The sequence below is a fragment of the Eurosta solidaginis genome, chromosome 5 (genome assembly GCF_040869045.1).
Source record: "Eurosta solidaginis isolate ZX-2024a chromosome 5, ASM4086904v1, whole genome shotgun sequence".
Classification (NCBI taxonomy): domain Eukaryota; kingdom Metazoa; phylum Arthropoda; class Insecta; order Diptera; family Tephritidae; genus Eurosta; species Eurosta solidaginis.
Window position 1 is genome coordinate 7144303 of NC_090323.1, and position 12273 is coordinate 7156575.

A 12273-nucleotide genomic window follows, 5' to 3' on the forward strand; every position below is an offset into this window, starting at 1 on the left:
GATATCGAAAAAGTGGGCGTGGTTATAGTCCGATATCGTTCATTTTAAATAGCGATCTAAGATGAGTGCTCAGGAACCTACATACCAAATTTCATCAAGATACCTCAAAATTTACTCAAGTTAACGTGTTAACGGACGGACGGACGGACGGACATGTCTCAATCAAATTTTTTTTCGATCCTGATTATTTTGATATATGGAAGTCTATATCTATCTCGATTCCTTTATATATGTACAACCAACCGTTATCCAATCAAACTTAATATACTCTGTGAGCTCTGCTCAACTGAGTATAAAAACATTCGCAGACCTCTCTAGTCACGTTTAGCATGGATAGGCTGCTAGAAGCCTTATCTAGTTAAGCATGCCTATTTAGCCCAAATTCTACTCACACCCAATCAATTAAAAAAACAGAATTTCAGTTGTTTGTGTCCTTTTTATTTTCTTATTTTTGTTTCTTTTAATTTTTTTTTCTTTTTTTATAGTTTTTATATAAAAGGCAAAATGAACACAAAATATATCACAGTTTTTTATCACACATTATCATAAATCTAAATTTCGGATGTAAAGCAAAAAATTGCCAAGTATTTACTATTACAAATATTATGTAATCTATTACATGTACAATTTTTCATTCCTTTCCAATCTTTAGATTCACAATAAAATATAAAATATCACAGACAACCAGACGCTTACAAGCTAAAAGAATGATATTTGAAATAAAATAACATTTAATAGCTAAGTGAGTTTGTATGGATTTGTGTGACCAAAGATCACAATCACTGCAATAGAAAAGAAAATATCACCGTTAGATGTGTGTTGGCAGCAGAGGAAGGAGCAGCGAAGAAATGTTGAAAAACCTGCGAATAAATAGAAATAAAGTGGAGTGAGTTTGTTTTATGGATTTACATATGTATTTGCGTATTACAAACTTTTAAATATGTAAGATTAGTTTCTAAATTATTGAATTCTATTCGTAACTAAATTCTAGAAAATTTTTTATGGTTATAGGCTCGCTTGACAAAAAAATGTTACTTTTATAATCGAAATTTTTTGGTTGGTCAAAGCGGGCCAAAACAAGCCTTTCCAGCGCAAATAGTTTTTAAGCAATCTTCTAAGATATTTCTAAATATCTAGACACTCACTTTAGGCTATCCTCCGAAAACCTCAGTATTGTAATTTGCTGAACTACTTTTTATTTTTTGGTTCTTAGTTTTGCTGAATCAAATTTTCAACTTGACGAATAGCCCTTCGAAATATTAATATTGGTTTTGACTTTTTTCTCACGAAAGGTTTAAGGCATAACTTCTGCAAATCCTGACTTGTCTTTTTTTATAAAATTGAACCACATAAGCCAACAATTTTTCCATAAGTATCAGAATTTTTGTTTATAAATACTCAAAAACTCGAACTTAATAAGTCATCAAACACGAAAATAGCAGTGGCAATTTTGATCACTTACGCTAACTAAATTCTTCTTTTTATTATTTTCGAGAATTTAGAAAAATCTTCCATGAGTTATGTAAATGAAACCAATTTCAAAAACTTTTATCCAAATCTTTCCAAAATTTGAGAAAACTTTTGGAAATTGTTTAACCTTATATTTGGGGCTTTTTGAATTTTTATGAGTACGCAATTTTGTAGCTCAATTATTTTATATGGCATTCACATTGCGCCAAAAACTTGAGTTTATGGGCCATTTTGGAGTTTAACAAAATTGGTAAACACGAAAATATCCCGTAAACTCGAGTTTATGGCGCAATGGGAATGCTTTATTAAGCTAAGTACAATTTATAGTTTCTGAAAATTCGTATTGATTTTTGACAATTTTTTCCCCACGGTTGTTTTATATTTTCTTCCATACGAAGGGGGCAACTTTTTTTTTTTATATGGAAGAAAATATAAAAGCTCCTTTTATTTTAACTTGTATTGCTTTATTTGATCTTATTACTAGATTTTTCATTTTCTCTTAATTATTTATTTTTAACACAGCTTGTGGCATTTCATTTTACCTTTATTTATTTCATTTGCCTTAGTTTATTTTAATTAATTTCATTTTATTTCGTTTCATTTTATTTAATTTCATTTTATTTTATTTTATCTTATTCTATTTTTTTCTTTTATTTTTTATCTTATTTTATTTTATTATGCTTTACTTTACTTAATTTTATTTTATTGGATCGCGAGTTTGAATCCAGCTCAAGGCCTAACAATAATTATTTTATCATTATTATTGTTATGATATATTTTTTCTTAATTGAAAAAATTTTAAATTAGAATAGAAGAAAGAAAAAATTTTAGGCAACTGCCATTTTCTATTCCAATTTAAAATTTTTTCAATTAAGAAAAAATATATCATAACAATAATAATAATAAAATAATTATTGTTAGGCCTTGAGCCCGATTCGAACCCGCGATCTTACAAGTCAGTAGGTCGATATAACAACAAACATTTTATTTTATTTTATTATACTTTAGTTTAATTTTAATTTTATTATATTATATTTTACGCATTTAATAGCAGTTAGGGAAATCCCCGCTTAATTCAAACATTTATTTTATTTTTACTTTATTTTGTTTTATTTTATATTATTATATTTCATTATATTTTTTATTTTATTTTATTTTATTTCATTTTATAATTGATATTAGAGAAAAATTTTAAGTTTACAAACGGCGATGGTTACTAGGACATGTTTCTGAATTTCACTTCTTCATCAGCTAGCTTTTCGGGAGCTGAGCGTTGAACTCGAATCTCCAACATTCATATCAGCTGCTAAGCCAGAATGTCCCGTTGTTCGCTGTACATTTGGTCTCTAAGAGTTGCCTTTTTGTTTATATTCCTTTTGATCACCATGTTGGCACATACACTCTGTATGTAGTTTATTCCTAATGGTGTGGATATGATTTTTAGACGCGCTTTTGAAAGCTTAGTAACATTTGTTCGGATTTTTACAGTATTTGTTTTTAATACTTCCGCTGTTACTATTATATCAATATGATCATATGTATTTAATTAGCGAGCTTTGCTCATATTGATCATGGTGACCAAAAGGAATATAAACAAAAAGGCAACTCTTAGAGACCAATTGTACAGCGAACAACGGGACATTCATATGGCTTAGCAGCTAAAGGCTTGCACTGATATGAATGTTGGAGATTCGAGTTCAACGCTCAGCTCCCGAAAAGCTAGCTGATGAAGAAGTGAAATTCAGAAACATGTCCTAGTAACCATCGCCGTTTGTAAACTTAAAATTTTTCTCTAATATCAATTACAAAAATCATTGTATAAAGCAATATGAGCAAAGCTCGCTAATTAAATACATATGATCTTATTTCATTTTATTTTTATATTTTTTTATTGTATTTTATGATAAGCAACGTATTTTTTAAACTTTATTTTAGTTCATTTTGTTTTAAGTTATTTAGTTGTTTTTTATTTTATCTAATTCTATTTTTTTATATATTAATTTTCATTTTTTATATTAGTTTATATAATTTTATTTTATTTCGTTTTATTTAATTCTGTTTTATTTTAATTTATTTTATTTTTATATCCTAAAATGAAATAAAATTTTGTATGAGTTCATCGGAGATTGCCCGTATTGCTTTAAATGTATGAAAACATTTATTTGAAGCAATTTTTAATTTTGTAATTTATTTAATAATTTGGGAAAAATGTAAACAGCGTGACATCAGGACGGACAAGGCGACAGCTGTTTCGATTATACCTTTAAAAATCTCTTCAATTATTAAATAAATTATAGAAATAAAATTTTATTTGAGTTAATTTTTGTATTTTATATTGATATTTCATTTTTTGTATTAGTTTATTTCATTAAACTTTTTATTCTTATTTTATTTACTTTTTTCTTATAGGCTTGGGTTTTCTCGAATCAGCCACATAAATTCGCCTTTAAACTAAACACACACTAGTACACAAAAATCAAACATAAAATTGGCATTGCTTACCGTCATTGTTACTGGACCACGGCCTAACTGTTCCCCATTGCCAACTCCGTTACTGAGCTACAGTAAAATTTTCCACTCGCAGCACAGTTATTCCGCCTGCATTTTTGCACAACATCCAACTTGTGCTTAGCGACATAAATCAATGAAAACTTTTTAGGAAAATTAGTAAACAACCGTATAAGTTGAAAATTATTTAAAAAAAATATATATAGATATATATCACAGCTGATAATCAACGATTTACAAAAATAACCGTTAAACATTTCGATCGTCTTATATAAAAATATATTTTCGATTTCTTTTTCGTTTTCGTTCGCAACTTAACTTGGAAAACCAAATTCTAAGCATTTTTCTTAGCTGCTGTGTAAAATTTTACGTAAAACTTCCCCCAACTGCATTGTTTATACAATACAGCACTTTCTGTTTTCCCACAATTTCGTTGTTCGCTGTTGTGGCGCTTTATATCGACTAAACCAGAAGTGTACAATATTTTCTCATCTACTCATAATTATTGTATTTTTATAGTGCAGGTTCCTATCTGCATCGACGACCACTACATATGTACACCTATACATAATATATATATACTATGTATGTACATTTAAACGGGGATATAAACAAATATATATTTCCTCTATTTTACTTTTAGCCTGACGTGTACTCACTCACTCATATTCACCCACTATGCTCAAAGTAAAATAAATTACTCATAAGAATTTGCACTTAACACTGTACTCAAAACAGGCTTCGCCAAAACAAAGAGTTACAGAGTAGAATCAGCTAAAATATAAATAGCATATACAGGTTTATTATTATATATATGCACTCTCGAAGAAGCCTCGAGTTTAGTCTCTTCAATCAGAGAAAGCGTATAAAAAACATAGCGCTCTCCGTTTCTGTTTTCTGCAAAAATTCACTTACTCAATTTATAAAACTCACTCAATTTCAACTGCGCTCTAAAACAAGCTTTTTTTGCAGAGTCAATATTTACTTCTTATGTATGTAAACATAAATATGTTTAAACTTATGTACGTCTGTAAATGAAGTCCTATGGAAAAGTCATTGCTTGCGTACCGGTTTCTCTGTGCTGAACAGCTGATTGTGCAGAATGAATATAACAACGGGCCCCCTTTTCTGCAAATTGAGCTTAAGGAGAGTGGTTCAGAGAGGCAATAAAAGTTATGCGTGTGATAGAGCAACTTTAGGTACCGATGCATGTTATTTAATATGAATTTATAAATTTGTTGTAAAAAAGTATTTAATATAAATAAAAAAATTTGATCAAGGCTTAAATATCGAATAAAATTATACAACTTTTCTAAATCATAACAAATTACTTTTCCAATCTCTTACTGAAGTAGTAGGTAGGTAATAGGTAATCAGCTGTTCACTTGCAACAATTCAGCTGGCCACGGGCTCGTTGAGGCGCTGTTGTTAAGCTGCTTTTGAGCTGCGTTACTCTTGTCAGAAACGAATAATAGACAACTGTTCAGACAAATATTTGTTAGTTATGAACATATCAAGCTCAAATTTTTCCACAGAACAAGTTTTAATAAAGTAGAAAATGGGTTAATACTCATATGTGAGCCAAGTATTTACTTTGGGTGCATTTAATAACATTTTGTTGGGAATATTATGTTAATTACTTTTTAAAAATGTCGATATTCAAAGGTCACTAAAGCCCACTTGCAGAGCGACAAATTAAATTTTTAGCTCAGAGTTAAGCTGACATGACATTTATGAAAAACGTTTAAATTTAACTTTGAGCTAAAAAAAATAACCTGCCGTTCTGCAAGTGGGCCTGAGGGGTTTAAATTCACAAGAAAATTGATATTTGAAATACTTCTAGGAAAACATGCTCATACCAGGAACGTTAAAGTCTCTCAGATAATCAAAAAATGGATATAGACCTAGACGTATGCAATAGTTTTATAATAATGACGTTTATGTAGCAAACGACGAGTAGTACACCAAAAAATGCAGAGAATAAAGGAAATCGGTAATAGTATCTATAAATTTTATTATATTATTATAACATTTTTATGTATCCAATTACCTTACGCGAGTAGTAGGCCATATAATATAGCCTACATACAGGCGCATAACCTTGTTAGCTCTCACAATTTACTGTTTTTTTGAGCAAAGCTCTCTTTTAATGTTCATGACAATACCTTACCGTTATTCACTTCTGTTAACTGCAACAACAATTGCGCTGTGTTCGCCTAAGAAACGTTCGCATAGACGTTCCCTAAAACAGCTTTAGGGTGAATTTAACAGCATTGAAAATGTTATATACTTGTGTGGGAGTGGTGATTGTCTTAATCCTGTTCGAAACATTATTGATTCTTTACAAAACTTCTAGTTCCATACTACAGTTTTTTAATAATATCATATGTTTCTGCACAATTTCTATAAAATTATGCAAGCTTTTGATCCTTATCCTCTTTACGGGTGTCGCACAGGAGTCAATGTTATAATACTTCTATGGTTACTCAAACAATTTTTTATTTTTGGCTATAGTTTTTCGTCCCAAAAATGTATTACAGAAATTTCTTACCTTTATGTAATCCCTTTTTTACTATATAATTCTGGACGAAAGTAAACATTTTTTTGTTCGGACGAATAACCATTGCCATTATTTTTTGTATCCAATATCCAAATTCAATAGCAATATAGCAGGAGATATCTCATATAAATTTGGATCCGGCTAAAAGCTGTCGCACAGGAATTAAAGCGAGGGACTTGAGGATTTTGTTACGGCTTTTAACTTTAGGTGCAACTGCGGCTGCATGCTCGACTAAGTCACTATCATGATCACCGAAGACTTGGTTGGTGATAGTCCCATTTAATTTGTAGCACTTCATAGGATAATCAGTGTAGGGTTATATTTATATTCAACTTTAAATGTACCTACTTTAAATAAATTGAATTTTTTTGTTCTTGTTAATTTTTATTTTTCAATTGTAAAATATTGTCTTTCAAAAATTTTCATTCGGTTGAAATATTTAAAAACGTTTTGTAACATACTTTTAGGAGCGGTTAAATAAAAATATTTTATAAAAATAAATAGTGCTTATTATTAAATAGTAATTTATATATTAAATACCACAATCAGAATGCATTCGCCGTTTCCAATCTGCACCAGGAATTGTATGTGGTATCGACTATAGTATTATCGATTTGGGGTGTTAGATAAAAAAAAATACATATATATTTTTAAGGTCTCTATAGAAAATTATTAAAGTCCCCAAAACGACTAAAGTATATATGTCATATTTCTCATCCCATTTTAACGGGTCATACAGAAAAAAACTTTTATTTGATTTGTAAGAACCATCCTAATGTCCACAGTTTTTCAAACGAGGTATCTTCTGCGCTGTTATGATTCTCGATGTTACTATACGCCCCGACTTGAGAGAGCTTATATTTTTAATATATGGACCCGGCTATCTATCGAATAATATTGAAATTTAAGCTGCTGATGAGGGATTTAACAAAAATTTTGGGATATCTTTACCTGTTTTCGATATATAGGCCAAAATGAGGCCAATGGATACCCCTTAATGCTTTTTTAAGATGTAGGTCTGAAACGAAAAGTTCTTTCTTACGGGTGTATTAACAAAGAATGATTTTTATTTCGACATCTTACCTTTTTTAGGAGATACTGGCCCAAATGTGGATCAGGGATATCCCCGAAATATGTTTTTAGAATACCAATCTCAAACGATGTAGCTTTGAAGTATTGTCAAAGAAGCAGAAGGTCTTATAAGCTGTGGAGTGCATTTTTATACCGGATTACGATACTTTATTTCAAAGCTGCACGCATACGAAGTAGCGGGTAATAATAGCTGGTGTTCTATATACTTATTGCGCTTATAATTTGTGTTACATGTATCCTTATTACACAACGAGATCACATGAGGCGGCTCATGAAGTATTCAAGAGAAAAGTTCTTCGAAAGATTTATTGGCCTTTACGCGTCGGCGAAGGCAAGTACCGACACCAATATAGTCGAGCGAATGAAAACACTGCGGCTACGCTGCTTATGCGAATGAAAGATGATGCGCTGGCCAAAAAAGTATTCTTATCGGTACCCGCTTATGGAAGCAAAAGGAGAGGGTGGCTCCGATTCCGCTGGAAGGGGTAGGTGGAAAACGATTTAAATTCCCTCGGTGTTACCAATTGGCGCCAGTTAGCCCAACGAAAAAGCGACAGGCTCGCCCTGTTGAGCAGCCATAACCGGTTAAGCGCCAATTAAGTAAGTTATACTAAGTACATACATATTTGTTTTCGATATGATTTCTGATATTTTTTGTAATAACTTATTCGAAAATTAGCAAAAAATTTGCCGAAAATGCAAGAAATTTGAGATTTCACTATAGGGTTTTGGCTCTTCATTTCAAGCTATTATTTTTATGCTATTTCGCTTCCAAGAAAACTTTGTTGCACAGCGTAATTGGAATTTTTTTAAAATACTAAGGGTCAATGTTAAATAAAACAATCCAACAGTTCATCATTGATTCCCTTATGAAACGAGTAAATAAAAATTAAAACTTGGCGCGATTTACCGCCGAGGAGATTTGGGCCGAAGTTCTCCTCCAATTTTCGTCGTGCTCCTTTTAATTTTTCCTACAAATTGGCGGGACGGACCTTCATATTTTGTGCCGACTCTGAACGGCATCTACAGAAATATACTTGGAGTGGATACGAAATCACTGCCGAGGAGTGATCCCGCTTAGAAAATTTTTTTCAAAACTTTCAGTATTGCTTTGTCCAGGACTTGAACCCAGGACTTGGTATGGTAGGTGGAGCACTACGCTACCACCACATCACGGCGGCCGAGTACATATATATTTGCAAATTCACTGCACTGTGAGTATGAGTAACTTTTGCTTCACGGCACTGATTTTGGGTTGTGTTCATGTAATGTTTGATAAAACCGCGCGATTAGCCGGTTTGTGTTCATTTATCAATTCAAGAGCATCGCAAAATTTTTTGGCAATTTTCGGTATTCTTATACTAGATGGGCGCGTGGTATGTATGTACATACATGCATATATGCTTAAGCGTAAACAAAATACTTATCTTTAAACTCGAACAAGTAAATTCACGAAAAATAATGAAGAATATAAGCACATATGCACATTGTAAAAAAAATGCATAAACTAACATATTCATGTAACTACATTTGTAAGAAAAAAGAACACTTACATACATTACATACATACATACGTACTTGAGTTGCTTGCGATTATTGCATGTTGAACACTTTTTATGCCACATGTTAACATTTGGCCAAGTGAATTTACATGATTTATATTATTTTGTTATTTTTATTTTTTCTTATCTTCTCTGTTTTTATACTTACTTACTTTGTTGCTAAAACGTACATACATACGTAGGTAAATATGCCAGCGCTACTCCATTGTAATTGCTGTGAGATGCGTGCAGCAAAGGTCATGAATAAATTGCCATTTCGAAATGAGATTTGTTTCCTTGATTTAACGTCAGCATTCGTAATTCATAATGTTTCGCCCCACCTCGACTCTCCCAGGAAAAAAGGCGTTGGTTATTATTTACATACATACATTCATACATAGGACAAAGTGCGATAGTTGAATGAGTGCGCGTTTGGAGTGCCTCCTTGTTTTTGGAATTGCTATTTTGGTATAGAAACTGCAAAAGGGCGGCAACATCAGTAAGCAACCGGTGTGTGCAACTATAATTTACTTACTTGTATGCCTTTTTTATACTTAGCTGAGCAGAGCTCACAGAGTATATTAATTTTGTTCGCATAACGGTAATCCGTAACGGCATAAAATAATCGAAATAGATATATGATCTGGGCGAAAAAAGAAATTCATTTAGCCATGTCCGTCCGTCCGTACGTAAACACGATAACTTGAGTAAATTTTGAGGTATCTTGATGAAATTTGGTATGTAGGTTCCTGGGCGCTCATCTCAGATCGCTATTTAAAATGAACGAAATCGGACTACAACCACGCCCACTTTTTCGATATCGAAAATTTCAAAAATCGAAAAAGTGCGAAAGTTCATTATCAAAGATGGCTAAAGCGATGAAACTTGGTAAGTGCGTTGATCTTGTGACGCAAAATAGAATATTAGTAAAATTTTGGACAATGGGCGTGGTACCGCCCACTTTTAAAAGAATGTAATTTAAAAGTTTTGCAAATTGTAATTTCACAGTCGTTCAAGATATCATGATGAAATTTGGCAGGCACGTTACTCCTATTACTATATGTATGCTAAATAAAAATTAGCGAAATCGGAGAACGAACACACCCACTTTAAAAAAAATTTTAATCCAAATTTTAACAAAAAATGTAATATCTTTACAGTATATGAGTAAATTATGTCAACATTCAACTCCTGTGATGATCTGGTGCAACAAAATACAAAAATAAAAGAAAATTTCAAAATAGGCGTGGCTCCGCCTTTTTCATTTAATTTTTCTAGAATACTTTTAATACCATAAGTCGAAGAACAATCCTTGTGAAATTTGGTAGGGGCATTGATTCTATAACGATAACTGTTTTCCGTGAAAATGGGCGAAATCGGTAGAAGCCACGCCCAGTTTTTATACACAGTCAGCCGTCTGTCCTTCCGCTCGGCCGTTAACACGATAACTTGAGCAAAAGTCGATATATCTTTACTAAACTTAGTTCACGTACTTATCTGAACTCACTTTATCTTGGTATAAAAAATGGACGAAATCCGACTATGACCACGCCCACTTTTTCGATATGGAAATTACGAAAAATGGAAAAATGCCATAATTCTATACCAAATACGAAAAAAGAGATGAAACATGGTAATTGGATTGGTTTATTGATGCAAAATATAACTTTAGGAAAAACTTTGTAAAATGTGACACCTACCATATTAAGTAGAAGGGAATGAAAAAGTTCTGCAGGGCGAAATCAAAAGCCCTTGGAATCTTGGCAGGAATACTGTTCGTGGTATAACATATCGCTTCCCCGATTCAATAATGACGCAAATGTCAATTTTAAAGTTTCGAGATAACGCGCACAACAGCTTTAAAAAGTTCTAATCTTTGCTGTGTACAAATTTTATAATTGTATTACAAATAGTTTCCGCGCTAGACCACTTGCGTCGTTATTGCATTCGCGCATTTTTCTAGTTGATGCAAATATTGAAACTTGCTTCACCAAAACTTAATATTTAACAACTGCGTCATTATTGAACCGGGGAAGCGATATATAAATAAATTAGCGGTACCCGACATATGATGTTCTGGGTCACCATGGACAACATTTTGGTCGATATCTCGAAAACGCCTTCACATATACAACTAAGGGCCACGCCCTTTTAAAACCCTCATTAATACCTTTCAATTGATACCCATATCGTACAAACACATTCTAGAGTCACCCCTGGTCCACCTTTATTGCGATATCTCGAAAAGGCGGCCCACTCCCTTTTAAAATACTCTTTAATGTCTTCCATTTGAAACCCATGCCATACAAACACATTCCAGGGTTACCCTACGTTCATTTTGCTAAATGGTCATTTTCCCTTATTTTATCTCCAAAGCTCTCAGCTGAGTATGTAATGTTCGGTTACATCCGAACTTAGGCTTCCTTACTTGTTATTTGCTGTAAATTGATAGTTTTATTTAATTTTTGTTTTATTTGTGCTGCTACTGCACAACTGTGAAGTTTTTTTTTTTCAATTTTTGTACATTAGGGCACTTGGCAACTTGTCACTTTGCTTTGGAGTGGCTGATGAAATATTTCATATTTTCAGCGGTCATTTAGCTTGCTAATGACGAGTTGCATGCAATTATTATATAAACAAATAATAGTTGTACTTATATGTATTAACGTAAATACTACTAATGTGCTGTGGGGTAAAATGATTTAACACTCTACGAAATATTTCATATTTTCAGCGGTCATTTAGCTTGCTAATGACGAGTTGCATGCAATTATTATATAAACAAATAATAGTTGTACTTATATGTATTAACGTAAATACTACTAATGTGCTGTGGGGTAAAATGATTTAACACTCTACTCTGCTTATCTTAGATGTAGAATTTTTAAAAAGCGCTTTAGGGGGTTTGCAACGAATTGTTGTTTGCAAAAGGTTTAAGAAAAGCGATGAAAATCAAAAACTTTATTTCTTCAATGCAATTATTTTGCAATAAAGAAACAACCCACTCTCCTCTTTAATTAAAAACACTTTTTTTTTTAATTTTGTGTAATTTTTTTTTCATAATTTATTTCCACTATTTAATTTATTGATATCGTTGTTTTA

General features: G+C 32.0%; 1 long non-coding RNA gene across 1 annotated transcript; it reads right to left on the reverse strand.

Moving 5' to 3' along the window:
- Positions 1 to 416: 416 nt before the first annotated feature.
- On the reverse strand, positions 417 to 4727 carry LOC137253994 (uncharacterized). Its single transcript, XR_010953944.1, has 2 exons — positions 3973 to 4727; positions 417 to 860 (listed from the first exon to the last, which is right to left on the reverse strand). It is a non-coding gene; the product is annotated as an uncharacterized lncRNA (long non-coding RNA).
- Between the last annotated feature and the right edge of the window lie 7546 nt (positions 4728 to 12273).